At 38.8% G+C, this 12,228-nt stretch overlaps 1 protein-coding gene and 1 long non-coding RNA gene across 2 annotated transcripts in view; one reads left to right on the top strand and one right to left on the bottom strand.

Annotated features, from left to right (window-relative positions):
- Positions 1-12,228, top strand: part of LOC135097938 (uncharacterized) — a 105,085-nt gene that overhangs the window by 8,978 nt on the left and 83,879 nt on the right. The gene's annotated exons all lie outside the window — the stretch shown is intronic.
- On the bottom strand, positions 382-5,266 carry LOC135097985 (uncharacterized). The gene is made up of 2 exons (XR_010266409.1): positions 4,952-5,266; positions 382-2,228 (listed from the first exon to the last, which is right to left on the bottom strand). It is a non-coding gene; the product is annotated as an uncharacterized LOC135097985 (long non-coding RNA).

Genomic DNA, 12,228 nt, shown 5'->3' with positions numbered 1-12,228 from the left:
ATGGCGATTTATAAGAACATTTCGAAAATAATTCACTCGTTATCAGTCATCTTCACTTGTCCGACCGCGGTAATATGTGGATATCTTATGTGTAGGTGGATATGTATGATTCAATCAAGAATACTTTATAAACAAGAAGTGTGTGTGTGTGTGTGTGTGTGTGTGTGTGTGTGTGTGTGTGTGTGTGTGTGTGTGTGTGTGTGTGTGTGTGTGTGTGTGTGTGTGTGTGTGTGTGTGTGTGTGTGTGTGTGTGTGTGTGTGTGTGTGTGTGTGTGTGTGTGTGTGTGTGTGTGTGTGTGTGTGTGTGTGTGTGTGTGTGTGTGTGTGTGTGTGTGTGTGTGACCATCTCTTGGACGTATCATATAGAAAAGACAATTATCATAATAATAAATCATATTTATTTCATCCATTCTCTAAATTACAATGGATTTCATGTAACAATCTTATCACCTTATAATTGTCACCTAGACATGATAAGATTTATTTATTTTCTGGTGTACAATAATTAACTGAATCTTGCACAACTAATGTAGTGTCGATGCAGTGACATGAATCCCCACAATAGCATTTATTATGATAACACAATAACCAACAAAAATCTTTATATCAATTTTCCTATATAATACTATTTCAATCATTTTAGAAATCCATCACAACAGCAAGAGTAATCGTTGAAAGAGAGAGAGAGAGAGAGAGAGAGAGAGAGAGAGAGAGAGAGAGAGAGAGAGAGAGAGAGAGAGAGAGAGAGAATAAATCAGTAAAATGAAGAGGGAAGCTAATACATTGCTACTCTGGATACATTTGTTTAAGCAACAGTTGTTATTCACTGACATGTGTTAATAACTCTACTTCCCTCAATTTCCTCAGCAGTCAAAAACCCGTCGCCTGCATCACTGACAGATGTGAGGGAGAGGACTAGAACGTTGGTCTAACCACATATTTTTCAACGCTTTGTGTTCTTATAAAGGCTACGTAAAAAAAAAATCGAGATTATTAGTTGTGTTCTCACCTCTATTTTTCTATTAGTATGCAGGACAATTGTTAAACTATCATTAAAATCATGAAAACATTCGAAAATCGCAGTGGCTTTCGCTAGTTTGAGAATATGATCCCCGATGTATGATTTGAAAATATTGATGTGTGTAGCACTGACTATAAGAGCACGATCTCTGAAATGAGGCGAGGAATGAGGATTGCGGAAAGTAAAGTATTCAGGTAGAGGGAAAGGAGAAAGAGGAGACAGACGATGACGAGGATCGGGGAAGCGGGAAGGAAGCCTAAGAAGGGAGTAAGACAAGAGCATGAACTAAAATATCATCGAGTCTGATTTGACCGAAGGGAAAAGGGAGATACACAAAAATGTGGAACAATTGAAATCGGTTTTTTAGCTCATTCTTACTTCATATGATGTAATGTTGTTACCGCTTCTCATCACATTTTCCATTTAATATGGAATGAAACAAAATATTTTGCTCTAAAGTTATTCCATAAATAAGACGAAACAACATCTGAATGTTATTCGAATCACGGGAGAAATTGGAGGGCCGGCACAAGGGACAGCCTGTACTGAACCCTTAGTAAACAGTGGGCAATCATTTCCAGAGCTGACACCCCTCATACTTGTCCACGATTGTACCACTGTGAGTGATCAGGCAATTTCATCTGTACATAATCCTCATCGGGCTGAGATTCGCTAGAATGCCATCCCTGGATAGTGGAAGGCGTAACATAATCGTACTCATTTTCATAGTTGGATATTTCTGTTATATTTGCGTATGTTGGTTGACCGTGGTTGTTTTGATAATGTGGACTGATCTCATTGCAATGTTCATACGAAGAATGGTTAGCATTCTGGAAATCGTTTTGTGATAGATTGGTGATATCTTCCTCATGTTGGTTCTTGTTTTGGAATCTTGCTCTCTCAGGAAGCTTTTTCTTACTTGCTTTGACGTCTTTACCTGTCAGATAGCGTTGTGTTTCTTGCTCTGGCTGATTAGAGGTATGCGAGGCGACCATGTTTTTATTTTTGCTTCCAATAGACTCAGGTTTCTTCTTCTTAGCAATCCTTTTGAAAATCAAGTTTCGTATGTAGCTGGACCGATATGCAATGAAGAAAAGGGAAACGAGGATTCCTCCACACACAAAACCGACTGTCACCCCAATGCCAAGGCTCCTTCCCACCAGCACTTGCATATCATCAGGATGCGTGCAGTTGATAAGCATGATTCCTGAAAATACAAGTGAACGTAAGAGCTGTGCTGTGAAGGACAATTGGTTGAAAATACCCGAAAATACAAAGCGAAAGTCCCCCCCCCAAAAAAAAAAGAAAGAAAGAATAGATAATTCGACTGATTAATTTACTGGGACATATAGACATATCTCTTAAAAAAAAAATGAAAAGACTTAGTGTTTCGGGGTTTGAGTGGTAGGAATGAAAAAGATGAAGTTACTGGTTGAGTCTTTCATCATTTTGTAGGACTAAATGACGATAATTGAAGTTCTATAAAAGCCTAGTCGCAATACAGTCGACGTACGCATTTTTTAGTCACAGAAGACGCGAAACTCAAGTAAATTATGGAATGATGAAGGCAGTATAGTAGGGAGATCAAGATAAGCACACAAACAACCTTTCATTCCACCCTGTTAAGAGAAAATTAAACGAACAAACGAACAGCCTTTTATTACGTCCTGTTGCACCTTTACCTTGTGGAAAAAAACAGTAGCTACTAGTGAAGGGTTCCCGTACCCTCGCCGGAAGCTCTTTCTATATACGTAGACGAACAAGATCCTTGGATAGAATAACTGTCAGGAAGACTGTGCACTGACGATGGTGGACTAAACTCAGAGATGCTAAAGTAAAAAGATATGATATTTGAAATGTCTAGTTGAAGATTTTTAAATTTTGTATGGGGAAGAGAGGTGTGTCTGAGTATTTCTTGCGCTTCTGCGTCACTTAAAAGGATAATGATAACAGGAAAATCTGTAGGATAAAGCCATCTTTTGGTCTCTGGCAGTATTTCCCAATCTGGAGGAATTTCTCTCCGGGAGGAAACTCTAGCGCTTCATGGGGAAAATCTATTGAGGAAAATGAAAATTAGTAGCTAGCCGACAGGAAAAATTTTATAGAATGTGGCAATATACTTTTTATCAAGTATATTGAAATACAAATCAACAATTATGCTACAATAACCTTTAGTAGTGTATATGTGTGATCATTTTGGTAAAAATTCCATAATTTTGTGATCACAATAAGTTAATTCTGTGTTTTGAATTGGCAACACTGGTAGGGTGCACTGAGGGGTAGGACAGTGAATTCTGTTGTAGCTGTACGACTCATCAAGGGTGCACTGAGGGGTAGGACAGTGAATTCTGTTGTAGCTGCACGACTCATCAAGGGTGCACTGAGGGGTAGGACAGTGAATTCTGTTGTAGCTGCACGACTCATCAACTGACACCTGCTGTTGTTGCTGGACTGTCTCCAGTCTTGTTTACTTGTTTTCTTCACCTGAATGAGGCACAGCGTCCTTGCCTTGTCTTTTAGGTCACACATTAGCTTCGCGTTCTGAGTTGATACAATAAAACCTAGTGAATTTCTCCTCAATGTAAATAAAGCTTTAGTAGTCCTCACTCGATTTCCTTTTCACTTTAGAAAAAAAAATATAAACTAATATTCATGAATGAAAATAAAATATCGTACGGTATCCGGGAAAGTGAGCACATGGTATCAGGCGACGGACTCCGGACACTGCCGTGCACCAAGAAACATTGTGCTTTCTATTTTTTACTGACTTGAAAAACTGAAACGTAATACATATTGTTGAGTGTTTCTGTGTAGATCAGGCTGCCATTCACAACAGTAAAAACCTTGGGTCCACCGTATCACGGAGACGCTCGGGTGAGTGTCAAGCCTCAGCTTTCACTTTCTATCATCTCTATTAATATACATTCCCTCTTTATGGCAAATCCTTGCTCCAAGTGTTCACAGTTTATTATTATTATTATTTTCTTTTATTTATTTATTTTATTAATTCATTTTATTTATTTATTATTATTATTGTTATTTATTTATTTATTCTATTTTATTTTATTTTTTTTTTTTTTTACCGTTTGTTTACAGCATTATCGTGAATTGATTTCATCACATTTGAAAAACGAGAATATTCCTGGCTCCTAGCAGTTGCAAGTATCATGTTCATTTGTCTAGTCCGACTAATCATCGTAAATCAAATTATATAGTTTCCGTAGTTAATATTTTTTCGTCTAGTTTTAATATACGTTCTTTTTAAAACATTTGCTACCCAGTAAGACTCTCTTGTCATACAAAATTACAACTAATGACATTATTCGGATTGGTAATTGTGTGATGTATTGCTTTTAGTATGTGACGGTGGAGTGTTTTGCAACGCTGGACTTAAACCAAAACTTGCAACAAAATGTTCACTGTACAAATGTGAACAGTTTCAGTCTGTCACTTGTCTGATCTGATGAGAAACTTAATAGTGATAAATAAAAGAAAATGATAATTACCTTAGCATTCCTGACAATGATAATGATGATGATAATAATGATAATAATGATAATAATAATAATAATAATAATAATAATAATAATAATAATAATAATAATAATAACAATAATGATAATAATAATAATAATAATAATAATAATAATAATAATAATAACAATAATAATATTGATAATAATAATAATAATAATAATAATAATAATAATAATAATAATAATAATAATAATAATAATAATAATAAATATTTATGTACACTTGTTATGTTACTTATAAATAACTACAAAGTGAAGAAAAATCAAATACAATGTGTCCTACACTTATGAAAGACAATCAGACAGAATTCCCACTTTCAACATTCGTTATGCGAAGCTTTGATATAAACAGACGAGGAGCAAAAGATAAAGAGAACCATTACGTTTCACTTACTTTCACTAGCTGGACCACGAAGAGTAATACAAGATGAAGTGGTTAAGTGGAATATCCTTAGTCTGCTAGCGTCAAGAAGTGTGCGACCAAAATGAGGAATCAGATCACTCGCACAGTGTTGCTAGGGGTGTGGCTGATCAGGGAGACGGTCCCACCGACGAAGCCCACTTGAATGTAACTGGAGGTGCCACTATGGACTACCGCCTGTATATGTGTTGGCACTAACTGGCATCGCGTCACATCCGTGACATCTTGTGTTGTAATCGCGTGGGGAAGCCCTAGACTAGTTTTTTTAAGATCACAGTCTTCACTACTGTTTCGCTTAGCGGTGCTTGCAAAATAAAAGTTGCGACAGTTGTTGTTTTGTTGTTATTATTATTATTTTTATTATTATTATTATTACTATTATTATTATTATTATTATTATTATTATTATTATTATTATTATCATTATTATTACTATTATTATTATTATTATTATCATCATCATTATTGTTATTATTACTATTACTATTATTATTATTATTATTATCATTATTGTTATTATTATTATTATTATTATTATTATTATTATTATTATTATTATTATTATTATTATTATTATTATCATTATTACTATCATTATTGTTATTGTTTGTTTGTTGTTGTTGTTGTTGTTGTCAGATTATCGTTATTACTACTACTACTACTACTACTACTATCAGAACAGTTACTACTACTAAAAGTAGTAGCTACTACTACTACTACGTACTACTATCATCCTCATCATCATCATCATCATCATCATCATCATCATCATCATCATCATCATCATCATCTTCACCATTATCATCATCATCACCACCACCACCACCACCACCACCTCCACCACCACCACCACCGCAGTAAAAGTGGCCTCGGTGACACCTGTTTGAAGGCCTCAGAGCACCGCAAATCTCACATCCCTCTGTCGCAGCGGGGCGTGGGATAGTGCAGGCTGTGGCCGCTGGACTGCACCACCACCCTGTCGTGTCTCTGCTTGTTTCTGTGTTGTACAGTGTCTCGTGTCTTGTTTGCTTCTTAGCCTAATAGGATGGTATCTCAGGGATGGCAAACGAAGCCAGAGCAGAGAGAGAACGACATGGAGTAACGAGAAGACAATTATTAGCAGGAGCGACCTAGAAATGACGCTGAACAAGTAAGAATTCATGAGGAAAAACAGCAGAAGTTCTTGTCCTCTGATATGAAATAATGTTGCCAGTAATGATAGTGACGATGATGATTAGGATGGTTCTCTCGCCTCGTCAATAAATCCACAGTATCATATTCTCTCTCTTAATACTCCTTCATTAGTCCAGCAACACTTTTAATGCTCAAAACAATAGAACACTTACTCACTTTGCATTTATGAGTCATTCACGGGGAAGAATACGTTGAAAAAATGCAGTGTGTATGTTGTATATCTAAGCGAGTATCGTTACATGGATATACAAATGTGCACCGTACTCTTTTATTCACTGATATATTTATTATTATTTTCTTTCTTTTCACTTATTGATTATTCTTCTAAGGAGAAATTCATGCTTTGGAATGTCATATTCTTACTAAAAGTCAATGAAGTTTATCTTTACTGAACCTTCTTCTTTACAGGACGCTCTTTTAACATTAACAGGAGGAGGAACAAAAAGAAGAAAAGGAGACGAAAGAGCGGGAGGAGAAGGAATGGGCGAGGAAAAATAAAAGAATGGAAAGAAGAGGAGGAGGAGGAAAAGAGGAAAATGAGAAGGAGGAAGGGGAAGGAGGAGGAGGAGGAGGAGGAGAAGGAGGAGGAGGAGGAGGAGAAGGAGGAGGAGGAGGAGGAGGAGGAGGAAGACGAGAAGAAAGAGGAGGAGGAGGAGGAGGAGGAGGAGGAGGAGGAGGAGGAGGAGGAGGAGGAAGGGGGAGGAAAGTAAGGAACAGGAGCAGGAAGAATTGCAAGATAAATTTGAAGAGAAGGAGGAGGAGGAAGAAAAAGAGGAAGAAAAGAAGAAGGAGAAAAGAAAAAGAAGAAGAAGAAGAAGAAGAAGAAGAAGAAGAAGAAGAAGAAGAAGAAGAAGAAGAAGAAGAAGTAGAAGAAGTAGGAGAAAGAGGAGGAGGAAGGGGGGGAGAAGGAGGAGGAGGAGGAGGAGGAGGAGGAGGGGGAGGGGGAGGAGTAGAAAAAGAAGACGAAAAAAAAAGAAGAAGAAGAAGAAGAAGAGGAGGAGGAGGAGAAGGAAGAGGAAGAAGAAAAGAAAAAAAGAAAAGAAAAAGAAGAGAAAAAAAAGAAAAGAAGAAGAAAAAAGAGAAAAAGAAGAAGAAAAGAAAAAAAAGAAAAGAAGAAAAAGAAAAAGAAGAAGAAGAAGGAGAAGAGCGGGAAGATAAAGGCAGGAATGAAGGAAAAGTTGGAAATAGAGGAAGAGTCAGAATTCCTGTCTCGCTTCCTGCTTTCTTCAGACCTGGAAGCAATGTCTGTTTTCCCCGCCAGCTGTGAAATTCTTTATAGTTGCCTGATTTTCCTTCATCACAATATTTCAGTCGCTGTCGAATATTCATGATGCTATTCCTGCTCACTCTTTTGTAGTGTGTGTGTGTGTGTGTGTGTGCGTGTGTGTGTGTGTGTGTGTGCGTGTGTGTGAAGGTGGTAACTAACCGTGAATAAATAATGATTTGTTGTACGTGTTCATAGTGATTATTCTCAAACATTAAATAGTATCTATAAATACTATTATGAAACTGTATTATAGAAAAAAATACTTAAGAGAAAAGATAGCGTGATGAATTAATATCAGCATTTTTTTTTTTTTCTAGTGATGTTTATGCTTCAGTCAGTTGTGAGTAGAGTTGCTGCACGACAGAGTGACTGAACTTAGAACCATATTCTGACCCACTTCTATGCCGCACCTCCACTACATTCAAAAGGCTGTAGTTGAAGTTACACGGGTTTGTCAGTGTTTTTAAGGTCTTAATGACAGATTAAAAGTATTTCTGCATTATTAACAAGAGAAAACACTCTTGAGAAGCCGGCTAATCATCTCTGTGACCTTTGTAAATAGTCGTGGTAAGACAGCAAAGCGTTTCATAGTACGGGTCTTCAATCCATCGGAACTGGAGAGTCAGTCGCCTGGCGCCACTGCTGCCAGAACCGCTAGTGATGTATGATAAATCCGATGTGTCGTTGCGAACCATTCTGTTTTTTTTTTTTTGTTTTTTAAGGCGGTCTATTAGATGCGTGTGTAAAGAAATACCTGTAAAGACGAAGCCCACACTCCCATCGCTGCAGAGAAACAAAGCAAAAAAATATGACGCTAAGACACTAAGACGCTAAGAGGTTGGGGAAGACAACCTCATAGCTGTTCTTGTTGCTTAGTTTTAGTAAAGTTACATGTTCGACTAATACTTGTATGACACCAAGTCGGATACCGATAATCAATTAATTCACACACTTTTATAACACAGAAAAAAAAAATTTTTAAGTTTGTGCTGTTAAAATCATGGATATTTTCAGGGTAGACAGACAACATAATTCAATACAAGTTGGATATTTTGGAGAAGAAGGAGTAGCTGGTGACAGAAAACAACCTAAAGAGTGGATGGTGCAGGATTGGATTGAGTTGGTGGAGAGGGAATTCTACGAGGCGTTATGGGAATGAGAAGAGTGAGGCGTTGAAATGAGAGGAGGAGGAGGAGGAGAAAGTGGAGGAGGAGGAGGAGGAGGAGGAGGAGGAGGAGGAGGAGGAGGAGGAGAAGGAAAAGAAGAAGAACAAGAATAAGAAGAATAAGAACAAGAAGAACAAGAACAAGAACAAGAAGAACAAGAACAAAAAGAAGAAGAAGAAGAAGAAGAAGAAGAAGAAGAAGAAGAAGAAGAAGAAGAAGAAGAAGAAGAAGAAGAAGAAGACGGAGGGAGAAGGAACCTAAGTAAGTCGTTTGGAACCCCACCTCTCCCTTTAGGCACCACCCCCACTGGCCCTGTAGCGGAGGCCCCGGTATTAACACGCCTCGCCACGCCTCAAAGCCCGGCGGAGGGCAAGCGTGTGCAATGGGTGGGCCTCAATAGCGCACTGTGGCTCAGACACGGCCGCTGCGTCACCACTCCGACCTCTTCCAACGCCTGCTTTTCTCAATTTTCATTTCTATTTCATAGCAGTTGCGCGACCTTTACAATCATAGCCATTAACCTCACGTGCGGTCATGCCCTTTGGAGCTATACCTGTGTAAAAGACTAATGCATGTTTTCTCTTCATTCGTATACCTGGGAAATCACCTCCAAAGCCGCAGGTGACTTCAGTCCTTCTTTGATGGTGCGAAAAGGATTCCATAGGCTTAGATACTGTTTTAGTTTTCGCATTTTGAAGGGTCTGAATACCGTCTTTGTAAGGCGGAATGTTTTACGGGAGCAGCACCATTGATGTTGCGTTAGAGACCTGGCTATACACCAACTGTGGCGTCCCCTTTCCCGCAGAGACGCTGCTCAGGATAGTGAGCGTGTTGCCTCTCGCCGGGATGCGAAACCACTGACTGAAGAAGTGGATGAATTAAACGTAAAAACATGTGAGAATCATTTCTTCCTTTTACTTTCATATCATTAGTAGATCATTTACGATTTTATTATTACTACTCTTTTTTGAAGACTTCTTGTTTTATGCCCTTTTTTTCCAAAACTTGTACATGTATATAGTTATGCTTTGATTGTGTAGCCACTTTTTCTTTTCTTCTGTCATCGAGAAAAAAATCACCACCATCTCGTGTGTTTGGCATGCAGGAGTCCCTTATTTACAAAAAAATAAATAAATTATACACAATTTCCACATATAAAGTGAGGAAATATTACTTACACCGACTCTGTACTATTTGATGCCAAGTGTGTGCCACATTTTGCCTCCGACACTCAGGCTTCTTCAAGCTTAAGTTCACAGTGTTAAGTCGCTTTGATGTTCGGTTGCCGACGAGCATTATGCTCCTGTCCCGCCTCTACAAACCTTCCCTGCCGTCCCTTCACTCCCCCGTGACTCTTTCCTCCACTTGTGCATTCTCATGCTAGAAGACTTAAAACTAAACGGAGACTGACGCAATTCAGTTAAATAATATAATTTATCATTGCAACTTACTAAAACCACCAAGATGTAAGATGCCTAATTCCCAGGAGAACGAAACGACCCAAGCGTCAGCGCACTATGTGACGGCCAGAGAGATTCAGCCTCCACAAAGAGGAAAAGCAAGAGAAACTAATGGGCGGTCGAGAAAGTACACGTTCGACACATTGTACCCAGCAAGGCAGTGATATTCTGGAAAGGCTTACTCCTGTCCTTGTTCTAGCCGGCACGTCCTCTGCCAAGTGACATTCAAGGAGACAATTTTGTTAATAAGCGTAGCATTTCACACGTACCCAGGTGGAAAGAAGCGCTCGCCACACACTCTCTCTTCTTCATGTGTGTCTTAGTGTGAGATTCAGCGACGTCCTTGTGAATGGTTGCCTTCATTCCCGACAAGAAGTGGAAGTAAGAGGTTTAGAGAAGCGCGGCTGTGTGTTGCTGACCGTGTGGCGCAACAAACTGTCAACACGCCACGCTGCCTCCCTGCAAATAGACACAAGGGAGTACTTTGCTGAGGGCTGCATTACATTCAGACGCCTAACGCTAAAGCTGATTTGCATGGTGTCCCTTTTGTGTGTGCGTGACCGACTTCCCTTCGCATAACACACACACACACACACACACACACACACACACACACACACACACACACACACACACTTTACTGCTTTTAATATTTTGAAACATTTATCTATTTTCTTTATTTTCTAAGGGACGGGCTTATAGCTATTTGTGTTCTGTCACCATAAAGGTATCTGTCTGTATGAATGTTAGATCCTCTAATCAGTAGACAACGCACACCTCTTCAACACGGCAAGGTAGTGAAGGAGAAATACATATAAACTCAGGAAAGGATTTTTAAGATTCCTCCGAGAAAACGTCTCTCCAAGGATGGCGGGGAGGAACTACGTGCATTAGAGTTTTCTTAATGTTCTTGGAAACAGATATTTCACTCTAAGCTTCATCACGAGTCATCAAAAAGAGCTAACTTCATATTGTATTATCAAGTCAGTGGTTGAACATCGAATCCTGTGTAGCTGCGGTGTACTCGTGTACACCCCTGTGTAGCTGCGGTGTACTCGTGGTTTAACTTGTTTGCCAGTGTATCCTTGACGCCTGCACTTGTAAATGAATCCACTGCATACACCTAAGAGTTACAATATCCACAAGTTTATATCGTCGGAACTACCTGGTCGATCACGGCGAAACTCATACCTTATGATAACACAAGTCTTTTACTTTAATGTGATGAAAGTTTCATCATCTCTGACTGATGACTTTGTTGAAAAGAGCTATGCGTCATGAATTGTTTGAAATATGCTGAGTAGAGAAATTGTATATGAGACACCCTTCCACTTTTCCTTCCATATTTTACAACTTCATCCACCGGAAGTGATGAAATCCACATCCCATGAAACTGAAAGAGGTGTGCTCTCGTATGGTGTGAATTTCGTAGTGAATGGCCACATTTCCGGAGATATGAGCTTATAAATAGCGTATCGGTGAGGCTGGCCCAGACCGGCCCAGGCCAGGCCAGTTCTGCACAATCCATTCATCTAAGTATAACCTCGCTTCTTTTGTAAAAAAAAAACTGTAATTTTATGAAGGTGGATTCCATGATGATAATTATGTTTGAAATTATTTTAGTCATGCTTATGAATTACGTATTTTATTGCTGTCTGTGAAAACTTGAACTGACTCATGACGTGTTTATTTTTAGCCTTCTTTGTGAGCATTTTTTTTACTAAAATAATTTTTATGTAAAGGTTTGTTTGTCACATTACATAACATTTTACGGTTGTATTCGTAGTTATCACATGCATGTGATGTGTACTGCTCTGTTGCTGTTCACTGATCATTTCGTCTCTTTAATTAGATTTTAACTCTTTGGACTCTTGACCAGAAACAATTTTCAGGACTTGACATGGACCTCTTTCCACCTCTCTCCATGGCATGTACCTAAAATGCCCTTCCTCCTAATCTAATTTGCGTTGGAGACTTAAAGTGCCGTAAAGCATGGAAATACTCAACGAGCACGAGTCGAGCGTCGAGCTTTTGCTGGAGAGCAAATTTACTGATATCTTAATAATGGACTTGAGCTTGACAAACGTTAAGCCACGGCATGTGCCTTGGCCCAGCCATGGCACATGCTTCCTCCTCTCTAAAAACAATGACGAAGTAAGCTTC

The sequence above is a fragment of the Scylla paramamosain genome, chromosome 4, assembly GCF_035594125.1.
Source record: "Scylla paramamosain isolate STU-SP2022 chromosome 4, ASM3559412v1, whole genome shotgun sequence".
Classification (NCBI taxonomy): domain Eukaryota; kingdom Metazoa; phylum Arthropoda; class Malacostraca; order Decapoda; family Portunidae; genus Scylla; species Scylla paramamosain.
This window is presented reverse-complemented; position numbering and strand designations above follow the sequence as displayed.